This window comes from Pygocentrus nattereri, chromosome 24 (assembly GCF_015220715.1).
Source record: "Pygocentrus nattereri isolate fPygNat1 chromosome 24, fPygNat1.pri, whole genome shotgun sequence".
Taxonomy (NCBI): domain Eukaryota; kingdom Metazoa; phylum Chordata; class Actinopteri; order Characiformes; family Serrasalmidae; genus Pygocentrus; species Pygocentrus nattereri.
The window spans coordinates 5,874,214-5,889,175 of NC_051234.1; positions in this window are offsets into that span (position 1 = coordinate 5,874,214).

Here is a 14,962-nt window from a genome sequence, read left to right on the forward strand (position 1 = left end):
GTTGGATGATGGTTCTGAAGCCCAACTCCAATTTTATTTGAGGGTCTCACTTCTTATGGGAAGATTTCAATCACTGCACCTCAAAAACAAGCAGTAGAGACAAAAGTAAGAAATGGGATCATTTCTTATGGGAACAGTTGCAGACCAGCTTGTCTCAAAGATATCAGTCAGAAGCAGTGCTAACTATAAACTATAAAGTTATTGTTGCTGTCACAACAAAACCTTTTAGCTCTGAAGTCTCTAACAGAAGGAGAGGAAAAGGATAAGAAAACATTTAAATGTTCTTTTACATTCTTTAACGCACGTTAATGTACCGTGAATCCATTTCATTCTGGACCATTTTTATTGGTCTATTTGTTATGTGACATGTAAAGGGCAGCTGGCATTTTCAAACCATATAGAGATGCAGAAGTATATACAAATCATCCATGTAAACATACTGAACATAGTTCAAACTGTGGTCCCACAATGAAAAAAAAGTTTTAAAAACAATTCAGTATTTGTACCTTAGATGGCTACAAGAACTGTGTTCTGAAAAACACAGCGCATTAACTGAGACAGTAATAAACGAAATATCAATTTTTTTGTAGCGTACTTTCTATTGGGAGGTTTATTTCGATTTATCATTTATTCAATTTTTCCTTTTTAATTCTTCAAAAAATCTCATGTCACTACTGGAACACAAAGAGTTTTAGTCCGTAGGCTGAGTCTTATTTTAGCCACACCCCTGCATTTTAGAGCAGGAGGTGAGGCTGCATCCCTGTCCCTCATGGCCACATGGTGAGCCGTTAGATCCCCTTGTTTTGAAGCAAATGTGTCCCAAAGTCCGAAAATCTGTGTGTCACTACCGAAACACAGTTTCTGCAATTAAGTAAACTTTTTTGTTTTTTAAAGAACAGATAGATTATGATTTTATGTGTGAACAACTGCTAAGGTTTGCTAGTCATGTGCTGGCTAGCACGTTGAGTTCTGCCCAAAATGAGCGAAACTTGTCACGACCCAAACATTCACTAAAGTCGCAGTAGTGTTATGATTTTTTTTTGTTAGAGGCAAAATGGAAGATTTTTTCATGTAATTAATATACAGGGTCACTCAAAACAAAAGGATTTTAGATTGAAGTCCAGGTGAGAAATGTGTTTTAACAGTGAGAAATGTGGTTTCAGCTCTGACTTTAAGCCGATTCAATCAAATGACGCATTTAAAGCTTATCTTTAACTCTGTATTAGACACTGGAATGAGATGTTTGATGCTGGGTGATTTCTATTGGTCTATTAAATCAGATGCTGCTGATAGAGCTAAAGAAATCCATTCAAAGACGAAGTGCAGTGAGACGTCAGGAACCAACCATGTGTTCTTCTGACTGTTAAAGCCTTCTGATATATAAAATCACTTACTGTATTCATGTTATTTGTATTTATTGTAATGGCAGTGTTTTCTAAACAGTACTGTATACATATTTACACGTTTTACAGTTTTAACAACTATCTGCAATGTAATGAACAAAGAGAGCAGACAAAGAGTTCAACAAGCATCTCTCTCTCTCTCTCTCTCTCTCACTCACTCTCTCTCCCTCTCTCTCTCTCTCTCTCTCTCTTTTTCTCTCTCTCACTCTCTCACTCTCTCTCTCACCCTCTCTCACTCTTTCTCTCTTACTTTCTCTCTCTCTGCCTGTCTCACTCTCTCTCTCACCCTTTCATTCTCACTCTCTCTCCTTCTCTCTCTGCCTCTCTCCCTCTCTCTCCCTCTCTCTCTCTTTCTCTCTCTCTCTCTCTCTCTCTCTCTCTCTCTCTCTCACTTTCACTCTCTCTGCCTCTCTCACTCTCTCTCCCTCTGTCTCTCTCTCTCACTCTCTCTTACCCTCACTGTCTCTCTCTCACTCTCCCACTCTCTCTCTCTCACTCTTTCTCTCTCACTCTCTCTCTCATTCTGTCTCTCACTCTCTCTCACTCTCTTGCTCACTCTCTGTGTCCCTCTCTCTTTCTCTCTCTCACTCTGTCTGTCTGTCTGTATTTCTCTCTCTCTATCTCTATTTTTCTCTCTCTTTCTTTTTTTCTTTCTCTCAGTCACTCTGTCTGTCTCTCTCTCATTCTGTCTGTATCTATCTATCTATCTATCTATCTATCTATCTATCTATCTATCTATCTAGCTATATTTGTCGCTCTCTCTCTGTCTCCTTCTCTTTCTTTCTCTCTCTCTCACTCTGTCTGCTTGTCTCTCTCACTCTGTCTGTCTGTCTCTCTCTCACTCTCTCACTGACATGGCTGCAGTCCAAGATCATCACGCCTGAGACCACACAGATGAGGCAGAGATAAAGGTTCTCTGTGAATCACACACACACACACACACACACACACACACACACACACACACACACACACACTCGTACACAATAGCTGCTCAGTGAGGCTGATGTTTGGGGGGGTCAGCCACCTGCAGCTGTGACATCATCAAACCATCTCTCTCTCTCTCCCTCTCTCTCTCTGTGATCATGTATCACCTGCAGCTCTCTCGCCCTGCCGGAGGAGAAAGATTTCATCTGTCATCTTTGAGTGGATCTCTATAATAATAACTCACCGCTGACCACTAGAAGCCCCGTGTCCACAGGCTGGCCCGCCAAAACTAATCTCACAGCTGAGGGGGCTCCTTTTCTGCCCAGTCATGTCCCTGTATGTGTGTGTGTGTGTGTAAGAGCCTGCGGATCAAATTCAGCTCTTATTAGAAACCGCATCTGAGGTCAAGTGGCCCCTCGCTGTTTGATCTCTGCCTCACACACACACACACACACACACACACACAGATAATACAGGGTTGGCGCTACTTTTCAGTGACTCGTGCCGTCACGGTAGTTGTAGAACCTTCTTGATGCACAAATTCAATTCAGTTTACTTCACTTACATCCTTTGTTTAAGCCCTTAAATGGCCAGGGCTCACTGTTTCATTACACACTGCTCAGCCAGTCCATCTAGTTTCTGAGTAATAAGCCTTAGTATGTAATAATAATATGTCATTTTCTTCCTTACATTTTCATTTGGACCTTCAGAGTACTTCTTAAAAAACTCAAAGGCCAGGAAATATTTCATTTTTTTCTCCCATCTTCCTTTGCATTCGAATCTGGTGTTTTTATTAAAACAACCACAATTCATGACAGTGCAAAATAAAACTGCCCACACTTCTTCCAATGCATGAGTACCAGCACCCATTAACAAAGAAACAAAAACTTTGAACTAATCTGTTATTTTATTACCCTTATACACTGGAATGTATACTATATAATGTCTTACGTTTATGTGGATTTTTACTTCTACTCAAGCACACCTCTGATTGATGATAATGGAGTTTAAATTGGCTTGACAAAGGTAATGGAAATGTTACCATGACGTAAATCCCCTTTTCAGTGTTCTTCATTAATTTTACATAATAATTAAAAGCCACATTTTATGTCCATTTTACCATCTTGGCTGTAAACATGTCTCAGTATGTGCTGATGGACCAGTATAAGATAAAAAAACGCAGAACTACTTTACTCTGCTCTAAGTTTTAGCTCATCTATAGCTGCTTAACTTGCATCTCCAGCAGGAAACTTTTCCACCAAAGTGAAGACTCTCAATATTTGACTTTTGACGGGGCTGAAGTCAGCTTCTCATTCGCTTCTTGTTCATATTTTCTGGTTCCACCTTAAATGCAGCCTGCGACGGCAGAGTCTGGACCATTTAAGGTGGAATGGGACAATTTGAATGACAAGCTTCATGACTTTTCAGATTAAACGTACCAGGAAACCAGCTGGAGTGATTATAAATGCAAAAAAGTCCATTCGTCTCCAGATTATCAATGTTCGTCTTAAATCTTAAATCTAAGCAAGATTTTTGTATGCGTTGCTTTGGTGACCAGCAGTCTGTGAGCCAACTTTCAGGGGGAAAGGTTGGTGAACAAGCAGTTCTACATTAACTCCAGTGTTTACAGGCATTTAGTGTTAAAACTGTGTTAGAACAAGCAGCAGAGCCACATGTTGTCGACCCCTGTTCTAAAGCAGCGGTCTCCAGCTCTGGTCCTGGAGGTCTACCTTCCTGCAGAGCTTAGTTCCAACCTAAGAGTTAGCATTCAACAAGCTCCCCCGCCCTTACTTAACTCTGGTACATCTGATGTAGTCAATCAGGGACTTGGGAAGAGGTTGATTAGCTGGAGCAGGTGCGGCAAATTGGTTGGAACGAGGCTCTACAGGGAGGCAGCTCTCCAGGACCAGGACTGGAGACCACTGCTCTATGGCATTACTGAAAGAACCCTTTGTGGCATCTTAAAAAACAAGGTATTAATAATACAGAATAGAAGAAAGCAGTGGAATATAGTCTTGCGCAATAATTAATCTACACATCTGAATCAAGTAAATGCCTCAATGCATCCCTTTTTTCAGTGAATCTACACTGCATTCTAACACGACACGCAGTTCACATACACAGATGCACAGAAGCCTTGAGCCCAAATATCTCCGTTGTCAAGGGAGCGCGCTGTAATTAGAAACACTAATCAAGGTTAACGTCTTCATATTTAAGGAAGAAGACAGGCGTGGTTTGAGCTGAGGCTCGCGCCTCGTCGTGTGCAGTCATCAGAGTAACAAACCTTGATGTAGTCAGTGATGGCCACCCACGTATCTGCTAATTGCAGGTCTCTACCCTCAAGCAACCCTGCAGTCGTGCACACAACAAGCAAATTCGCGGGTACTTTTAGCTGCGTTGCTTTGCATAAAGAATGGATCACGCCTGTTCCCGTTTCTTTGGGTGTGCTGTGTCTTGAGTGGAAAATCTGTTTTGAATCTTTTTTTTTTTGGACTCAAGCTTAGACCTGAGCTTGAGATCTCATTTTTACACTTAAGCTACATATAATCATCTCCCATCAGGGATATCATCACTTCCATGTCAAAACCTTTTTACTTTTTTTCTCAGCTTTAGTTTTTATAACTTATAAATATAAACTCAGAACGTAGAACACGGCAATATGTAAATTCCAATTCCAATGAAGTTGGGACGTTGTGTAAAACATAAATAAAAACAGAATACGATGATTTGCAAATCCTTTTCAACCTATATTCAGTTGAATACACTACAAAGACAAGATATTTAATGTTCAAACGGATAAACTTTATTGTTTTTTGCAAATATTCACTCATTTTGAATTTGATGCCTGCAACTGAGATGGACTGACGCACAGTGGAAAAGTGTCCTGTGGTCTGACGCGCCCACATTTCAAATTGGTTTTGGAAATCATGGACGTCTTGTCCTCCGGGCCAAGGAGGAGAAGGACAGTCCGGATTGTTATCAGCGCAAAGTCAAAAACCTGGCATGGCATGGGTAACTTGCACATCTGTGAAGGCACCATTAATGCTGAAAGGTACATACAGGTTTTGGAGCAACATCTGCTGCCATCCAAGCAACGTCTTTTTCAGGGACGTCCTGCTTATTTCAGCAAGACAATGCCAAGCCACATTCTGCACGTGTTACAACAGCGTGGCTTCGTAGTAAAAGAGTGCGGGTACTAGACTGGCCTGCCTGCAGTCCAGACCGGTCTCCCATTGAAAATGTGTGGCGCATTATGAAGCACAAAATACGACAGCGGAGACCCCGGACTGCTGATCAACTGAAGTTGTACATCAAGCAAGAATGGGAAAGAATTCCACCTACAAAGCTTCAACAATTAGTATCCTCAGTTCCCAGACGCTTATTGAGTGTTGTTAAAAGGAAAGGTGATGTAACACGGTGGTAAACACGCCCCTGTCCCAACTTCTTTGGAATGTGTTGCAGGCATCAAATTCAAAATGAGTGAATATTTGCAAAAAACAATAAAGTTTATCTGTTTGAACATTAAATATCTTGTCTTTGTAGTGTATTCAATTGAATGTACATTGAAAAGGATTTGCAAATCATCATATTCTGGTTTTTTTTGTTTTACACAACGTCCCAACTTCATTGGAATTGGGGTTGTAAATGAAATCAGTAGAAAGACAAGATATTTAATATTTTATGTTTTTTGTCCGTACACGGTCATTCTGAAATTGATGTTTTCAACACATTTCAAGAGATGGGTGCAACAAAGACTTTGCACATTATGAAAAGATATCTTAAACTGGTGATGCTTGGATATAAAAAAAGGCTCCAGGAGAGTCCTTTTTTTTTTTTTTTTAATTTTTACCCAATCACTTTTTCGAACTGCTGCTCACGCAACACCATGAGACAGCTGAACGCGCTCGGAGGAAAGTGCCAACCGGCAGATCTGTTACATCAGCTAACAGACACCTGTGCTGACTAGTATCGTGTTGAGTGATGGGAGGAGAAGGGCGGCCCATCCTACCCACCCAGAGAGAGCGAGGCCAATTATGCTCTCTTGGACTCCCGGCTATGGACGGCTGTTGCATTACCAGGGATCAAACTCGTGCTCTCCTGACAGGGCCAACGCTAAGAGAATTGCGCCACTTGGGAACCTAGGAGAGTCCTTAACGAGCACAGATAGGTCAAAGCTCGCCGCTTTACCGAAAATCTGTCCGGAAATAATCCAACAATTTAAAATGTTACCCAAAAATCTGTTGTGACCTTAGTTACTGCACCCTCCACAGTGCATCATAACATTAAAATATTCAGAGAATTCAAAGAAATCTGTGTGCATAAAGGACAATGCCAAAAAACACAACAGCACAACAAACATAGTTCATGGCTGCATCAAAAATTTAAGACTACTATGCACAACTGAAACCTACGTCAACAAGCACATGTCAGAAATGCCGTGAACTTTTCTGGGCTCAAGCTCATCTGAAATAGAAACACAGGGACAAATGGCCGTTGTACACTCTGGGCCAAAAAAGTAATGGGCCATCTCAGGTGTTACTAGGCCTGTAATGGTTTTGGGGGTCTTGGTGCCCATGGCATTGGTACCTTGCACATCTATGAAAGCCACCCTGAACCTCAAGGATTTATTCACAGTTTGAAGCAATATTTCACTGCTGTCGGAAGAAAAACTTATACCTCTATTTTGGTGGGGTTTTTTTTTGTTTTTGACATTATTTGAAAATGCTCATTGCCCTTTACATTGTGTGTAACCTTAATGAAGAATGGACCAAAAGAAATGACCCAAAGTGACTTGGAATAACGTCAGGATCCCTTGACTTACATCAAAAGTAAAGAAGGTTTATCCTTCTCCTGTAAAGTTCTCATTTTTGAGATATGAGATTTTGTTCCAAAGACAGCGATATGCTACCTTCCACACATCGGGCCTCATTCACCAATATAGAAAAGTTTTCTCTTAAATGTGTTCTTGAGAAAAGTCCTAAGAAAAAGTCTACAGTCACATTCTCGATGTGTTCTTAAACCGCAGAATTGTTTGAACCTTTGTGCTCCTGAGTTTGAGTAGATTCTGTTCTTAACTGAGACCAGTGCTTCTCAGAATCTCTGTGAAAACTGTGAGTTTTAAGAAGAAATTTCTTAAATGATTGAAAGGTTGGTGAATATGGCCTAATGTGTTTTTCAGGAACTTCAATGCTTTCAACAACATTCTACTGTTATAACACATTAGATGTGATTTTTTTTCATAGGTGTTTGGGTCCCTGAAACTTTTTTGTGGATGATTCTTTAACCTTTTAACTGTCTCCCTATTTTTGCCTGGAAGGCCTACTCAAAGTTAAAGGAGCACTGTTCCCCCGTTGTTTGGGCTGAAGTCATGATTTTGGTCTCATTCAAAAGAAAACACTCTCACATTTTCCCTGTCAGAATAACTAGGAATTACTGCCAGGGTAACACTATACAACTTTTAGCCCCAATTCTCAGTCTGGCCGAGTCTGAGGTGGTCGGCTCTAGTCTACACATTTGTGTGTTGACAGTTGTAGAGAGAATCGAGTCGTGTTTGAGGGGAGCAGACTTAGATTTCTTTCCTCCCGATCACGTTTTAGACCACTCAGAGTTTATCAAACGTTTAATTTTTTCGAGGCGACTCAAGCAGACGAGCAAAATCTAGTGTAAACTGCTCAGCGACTCAATCTGAATGGATTTCTGCAGCAGCCAATGAAAACTGAGAGCTGAAAAGAAGAAAATACAGCAAGTAAACAAAGTGAAAAGTCTCTCATGCGTGGAGTGACGCATTTTAATGAACTGAGTTTAAAGCATGAGCACAGTCACGTTTCTGTACATTTAAAACTAATAAATCACCACTGATCACATTTTTAAATCCATGATCCTCACTTAAACATGTTTACCTGCTGCTTCTTTATTGCGTCAGCGCAAACGGCAGAGAAAACAGCTGCAGTTCCACCTGTGTTTATTTGGATCTCCTGGTAATGGGAGAGCGCGAGAGTTTGCGAGAGTCCAGTAAGTTCAGTTTGGTTCCAGCAGCAGCTGAAAGTTGAGTAGTGTGTGATCCCTAATCATTTAATGTGTGACCCCCAATATTTCCAGTTGCCCAAAAAATCTGCAAAATCCAGTCGGACAGTGTGAGACGTCCAATCTTTTAATCTGTTCAGACTTTTGTATAGTGTAGTGAACCTACTAAAGGCATAAAACTAATTTTTGACTCTTGCCGTTTTATCAAGTCCACATGTTTTGGGGTATGATGTCTCATTGAAGGTAAAAACCCAGAGATTTGCTAATATTTGCTAATTTGGTGCTTATGTTACTACTGAGATGATTGTTACTGCTGTGAATAACTGATTATAAAATCTTTGCAACAATCAAATTCCTAGATTTTAAGCTTTCTAATGATGTGTTGCAACACCATATTGCCTCGACGGTGCCACTACCGGTACAGTGATCTAGAAAAGGTTAAGGAACCTCTTATTTGATTGAGAATTGGAACAAAGAACCCAAATCTTGTGTAGAAGATGCTAAATCAACAGTCCACTGAGATAATGAAGATATGATGGCAATAGAGGACATTTAAGTTATATCCTTGGAACACATGTCTACCAAGTTTTAACTCTTTGAACATGCTCACAACTCTTTGAACTCTCATGAGTTCTCTTTGAACATGCTCACATTGGTCACATTGAGTGAGAGTGGCCTGAAGCATGGCCTATGTTACAAAATGCTCTTCTGCATGAATCCTGTGATTTCAAGCCTTGTAACGTTATATTGTGTCACTGTATTGCTGGATGAATTGATACATTAAAATGATGGAGAAAAACAGAAGTGAACACTCTGATGGAAGTGTTCTGGCACCAGCACAGTGATCTAGAAAAGGTTAAAGGTCCATTCATGTCCACGAAATGTGTGAATGTGAGGAACCTTTTAAAAATGAAAGAACTTCCACGTAAATGAAAGGTTCTTAACAGAAGCCTTAACTTGGTAAGAGAAATGAAGTTTAAAAAAAAAAAACTTCAAAGGTTTTTCATACATACTTCATACATCTTTTTCAAACCTGGTTCTTTAGGGAACCAAAAGTAGTTCTTCTGCCGCATCCGTCAAGGTAGCCAGTGGCATCATTCAGAGCTGCAGCCATTAGTGGCTGACACGAAGAGGAGTCAATGCAGCTATAGATGTTGATGTCACCTCGCAATATCAGAGCCCAGACAATGGCCAATGAAGAAGGTGCCAATGAATCTGAGGGCACGAACATGGAAGTGGTGAGAATTGCACCAGATGGTCAGTAGGCTGCTCGGCTGAGGACGAGCCTGCTAGCACTCTAACCCTAGCTTGTAAAGGGGGATCTTTACTGCTAAAGAGGGAATCTATTAACGTTCATTAGTGCTGTACAGATGGGCACAATGGCAGACCACATCGGATCAGCAACACAGTTGTAAAGATTACACATGCCTTTTACATTGCACACTCTTAGAAATAAAGCTAAATTGAGTTCTTTGAGAGATGCCGTAGGCGAACCACTTATGGTTTCTTAAAACTGTGACGTTTGAATGTGATTAACATTCTTAGGAGTACAGAACCTCCACACGTTGCAAAGATTCTAGAAAGAACGCTTACACTTGTGTAAAAACCCACAACAGGTTCTTTGAGCCTTTGAATAAATGAACCAAAAGGCTAAGGGCTTTTCGTGTTGAGTGTTGTTTTCAAGATCCTACATCTATCCGGAACTTATGAGAACTGCTTTTAGCTGGGCAACAATGTTTTTACACACAAGCCTGCATCATTTCCACATTTCTTAGCGAAAAGCATTAGGAATCTTTAAGGAACCAAAAGGATCCCAACCGCCATCTTACAACTTAATCATTTCTGCGCTTTTTATAAGAGCCTTATGGACATATGTGACCGAAAGTCATCTTCATTCGGCAGCCAGCAAGGTGTTGGTCAAAACACGAATTTGTTTTTTATCTTCCTTTCCCGGAGACGGAGGAAGTTTCTGCTCGGAGATAGTGGGATCCAGAGCTTTGTGGTGGAACGGAGCGCGAGAAGGCACGGGCTGATGAGTGGAAATCCCCTACTTTCTAATTAATGGAGGTACACAGGGCCAAGGGATGAGGCGGATCAGGAAAATGACATCAGGAGGGAGATAGCATCACTCATTTCTCCAGCCCATTGTGGCCCCGCAGGATCATCTGTAATGAATCACTCAAGCATTCTGCAGATACATTTGAATGGTGGCGGAAAAACTCATTGTCCGGTGAAGAGTTTTTTCTTTTGATAAAGATCTCCTCCACTCTCTCTCTCTCTCTCTCTCTCTTCCCCCTCCTTCTTTCCTCTCGCCTTTTTTCCCCTTCCACTTCTTGCCTTTTTTTTGGTCCGAAAGCATTCTGATCAAAAATGGAATCAAGGCTTTGGCAACAGGTGCGCTGGTTTCCTCTGGAGCAGGCCGCAGCCTTGCAAATGAGCCCAAGAAGGTTCCATTCTTCCTGCAGTTGCCACTCATCCGTCTGTCTGTCGAGACTCAAGGAAGCGGAGCAGGTTTAAGATGTTTCAGGTGGGAGCTTGAGATCAGAAGGTTTGCTGCTTGGGTGAAACCTCCATGAGAAAGCTCTGAACAAGAGATGTAGTATAGTAGTGTGTCAGTACCCATCCTCTCTATGGCAAAGTATAGAATATTCACTGAATTCTGGACTCATCAAAGATTTTTCAGATTTTTTTCAATGGAGATTGTAAAAAAAAGTTTTTTAGAAAGAAAAACTAATCATGTATTGCTGTTGCTAATCCTGCAGGGTGCTTTACCCTGCTCAGGGACCCTAGGCTACTGGTGGTCATGGGCCCTATTGGTCTACTTACACACCATCCATATCTCAAAACATTTATTTTTGGTCTGTCAGGGACTTCCAGTGCCAACATCCATCACATTGCCATTACTGCCTAAACTTTAATGAAGTCGCAGTTTTATTCTGCCACCTATAACTGCTAAACCAGTTAAGGTTGAATGGAAATAGGAAGCCAGTTTCAGCCTCACCAACTTAGACCCCAGAACCTAACCACTGAAAGCCATTTGGTGCATGGCACAGTTTATCCTGCAAAACCATCAACCTCACCTAACAACTGAGGTCCTAAACAAGCTAGAGTCTATCAATTAATCCAGTTGCCTAGGCAGAAATCAGTTTTTGTCTAGGCCTGTGAAAAAGTGTGTAGGCTTGGTAGACAACAGACACACAATAGACACTAAACTCAAAGAAGACAATGTGAGAGATAAACTCACACAAAAAACAGCTCAGCAAATCTAAAAGCCTAAACCTAATCATGGAATGGAAGCATAGTGCCACAGTGGGCATGAAAAATGTCTATAGTCCATTCATGTCTTACCTTTGATGGTTTAAAGATGTTTCAGTTTTTGTAGAAAAAGAGTGTTGTAAGTACCAAGCTTGCAGAAAACTGACAACAATGACAGCAGTTAGATAGATAGATAGATAGATAGATAGATAGATAGATAGATAGATAGATAGATAGATAGATAGCCTTCTGAAAAGAGTGTAAGCTGCAATAAAAGTAAAGAGTGGACAAATTAAATAAAAAAAAAAAACATTAGATGATCTTGAGGCTACTGTGTAATGTTCTGTGGAAAACTGAAGAGGTTTGAATGTTAAATAAAGGCGACTGGTCTCTGACTTTCACACAGCACTGTATGGAGTTCATCGTAAATGATTAGGTGTCAGAAATACAGCGGAGTGTGTGGCACAGTGTGCTGAAAAACACTGCACTCCTCTCATTTAAAAAGCAGCTTTCTGCACTGGTCTGAAGAAGTGAGGCGGTGACCCATCCTGTTGCGGTTTGAAATATTTAGTCGTTTCAGTTCGTATATCATCTATTGACTAGGGGGGAAAAAACAAGGAATGAAGGTTAGTAGCTTTGCCATTACAGAGGGAGACGTGAAGCACAAATCCGTCTGAATTTGTTTTGGGGAAGAAGACCTTTGTTCCCATTCCTGGGAAAAAATGCAAGGAGTGAAATGAACAAAGGGTTTTGTTCTGCGCTGCTGCTGCCGCCACCGCAAACTTTCCCCAATTTGTCTCATGGAAATGTGAAATTACCCAGCATCCACCACCCCCACCCCCCCTTACCCCACCGTCTCTGTATATATCAGGCGAGTAGAATTGAGCGCTGCACAAAGTCTATCTGCCTGTATCACGCTTGCTCTGAGGGGATTTACCAAGTCTACCCATGGACATTCACTTCAAAGTTCGGGCGATAAATAGTGGCTAAATGCATCAGAGTACATTTCAATTTCAACTGTTTTCTTTCTGGCCGCGAATGAGGGCAGTCTGTGCGTCTTCCCCTCATAGCTTTGTCATTGTTTGGGGTTTTTAAATGATAGCTTTTTTTTGTTGTTGTTGTTTTTTTTTCCATTTCCAAGTAGTTCAATCCGACCCAGGGGACCTTTACCCGAGCTTAAGAAGGTTTTCAGAGACTTGTTCCTCTACCCCCTCTTCCTTCTCTCTCTCTCTCTCTCTCTCTCTCTCCTTCTGTCTCTCGCCCCATCTCCCTCACCCACTCCTTATATCCCAATGCAATTATTTAATATACACCCACTCATAGTCTCCCTATGAGATATGAATATAATTGTATGTTACTTTTTAATTACAGGGAAAAATCTAACTTGTAAGATGATGGGGCTGGAAGGTGCCATTGCATTGTTATTTTTTTTTCTCCCTCTCTCTCTCTCTCTTTTTTTTCATCCTGCTTTTCTGATTGTGTGAGCCGGGCTCCTTTGCTAAGCGATGATAAGCGGAATTTCCATGTTCTCTGCATAATTAATCCATCTCTGCCTCTCCTCATGCCAACTCCTCCGTTATCGCCCTCACATGCCTGAATTGCAAAAGAATCCTCTCTTCAATTGGAACTTATTGATATTCCGAAAAAAAAGGGGGGGGGGGCAAAAAAAGAGGGAAGGGGGGGGGGGGGCTGGAAATCCTCAAATTTAAGCCACTGATTGGTAAATGGATTAATTTCGCGGCAATCGCCAGCATCTAACGCGGGGAGACAGGCAAGGCAAATTGAAAGTGTCTCCTGTTTGTGGAGTTTTAGTCCCAAATGATAGGGTTTATTGGCATGTTTTTTCTCTCTGCCTCTCTCTCTCCTCCATAGTCAAGAAATTACCATTCATTTGCATCGCATAAAATACTTTTATATGGTTTGGAAATTCAGAGGAATTTCTTTCAATGCCTGTCGTTTGGCCGCCTGATAACAACTCCTGCCTCGCACATCTGGCGGCTTTTGATACTGGCTGAAAAGAGAGCCTGAATATTTAATATTTTTATCTGTTTTTCATCGATGGTTTTTCGCCATTAAGGCAGGCAGTGCTGTTTTGCATTGGAGTGGACTGGCAGATGTAGATTTATTTCTCTGAGCTGTCTACACTCAGGCCTGCCCGCGAATATTCTGATGCCCCCCCCTTTTCTTTTTTCATTTTTCAGTGTGCACTGTTGCCTCTGCATATGCAATAACTTAAGCAGTTGGTATAAACATAGCGTGAACCAGCCGACACAAAGCGACAGAGAAAAAAAAGGAAATACCTGAAAAAAAGCACAAATGCAATGTGATGGATATGTTTACTAAAATGTGAGTCATAACCGGTGCGTGTCGGCATTAAAAAACACAAATGGAGCCTGTTTTTTTGTAGCCCGGCACACTTTTGCAGAGAAGAAGATGATCCAGATTTGGATGAGCCTACAGCATGTTACTGTTATGTTCCTGGACGCAGGCGTCCAAATAAGAGACACTGATTAATTGGCAGCTAGAGGGGATGAAATCGGACATTAGGAAGTTATAGTTGCGTCTGTCACTCGCAGCCGCAACCCGACGCGAGAGCATAATTAACCACGACTGCTTCGGACCCAGTCCCGGACCTTTGTGATCTAATAATTATAGATTAATCAACTTGATATTCGGTGCCCCCCCCCGACACCACTCCCTTGGCAGTCTGAGGGAAGATACTGCATAAATTGAATGCAGCTGTATTTCAAGACAATTAATCTGTCAAAACCTCGTGTCTGAGCACTATGCATTCAGCATCCATATGCCATTGCTGTCTGATACTGATCGTATATTATTCTCACAAAGCCAAATTGAAAGAAGCCTCCAAATGATGCTGCCATGCATACATAAATTACCAAGGGAGTATATTACATCCGCAGCCAATGATAGGGCATTATAATGTGGAAATGTAGAATAATAAGACATAAAAGGTGTTATCTGGTATCTTTTGAATACTCTATGTGCTCGACTGAAACAGACAATGCAAATGGAGACAATGGAAAGTGAAATTGTGGTGACCCGGAGATACAAGTAAACTTTAGTTAATGTTGCTCAGATATGTAGAAGCTAAGTGAATCCATGCAGGTCAATGGCGATTGTAAATGATGTAGATGATCACTGAGGTGTAGATCAATGACAATGTGTCTGAATCCATCTGCATCCAAATGGCATTTACATTTCTATGTAATAATAATAATAATAATAATAATAATAGTGTAAGTGACAGGGGTTCAGTAAGTGCTTGGACCCCTAAAGGAAATAACAACTACAAAAACAACAATATTGTTAACGTTTTGGTTGTTGATTTTTCA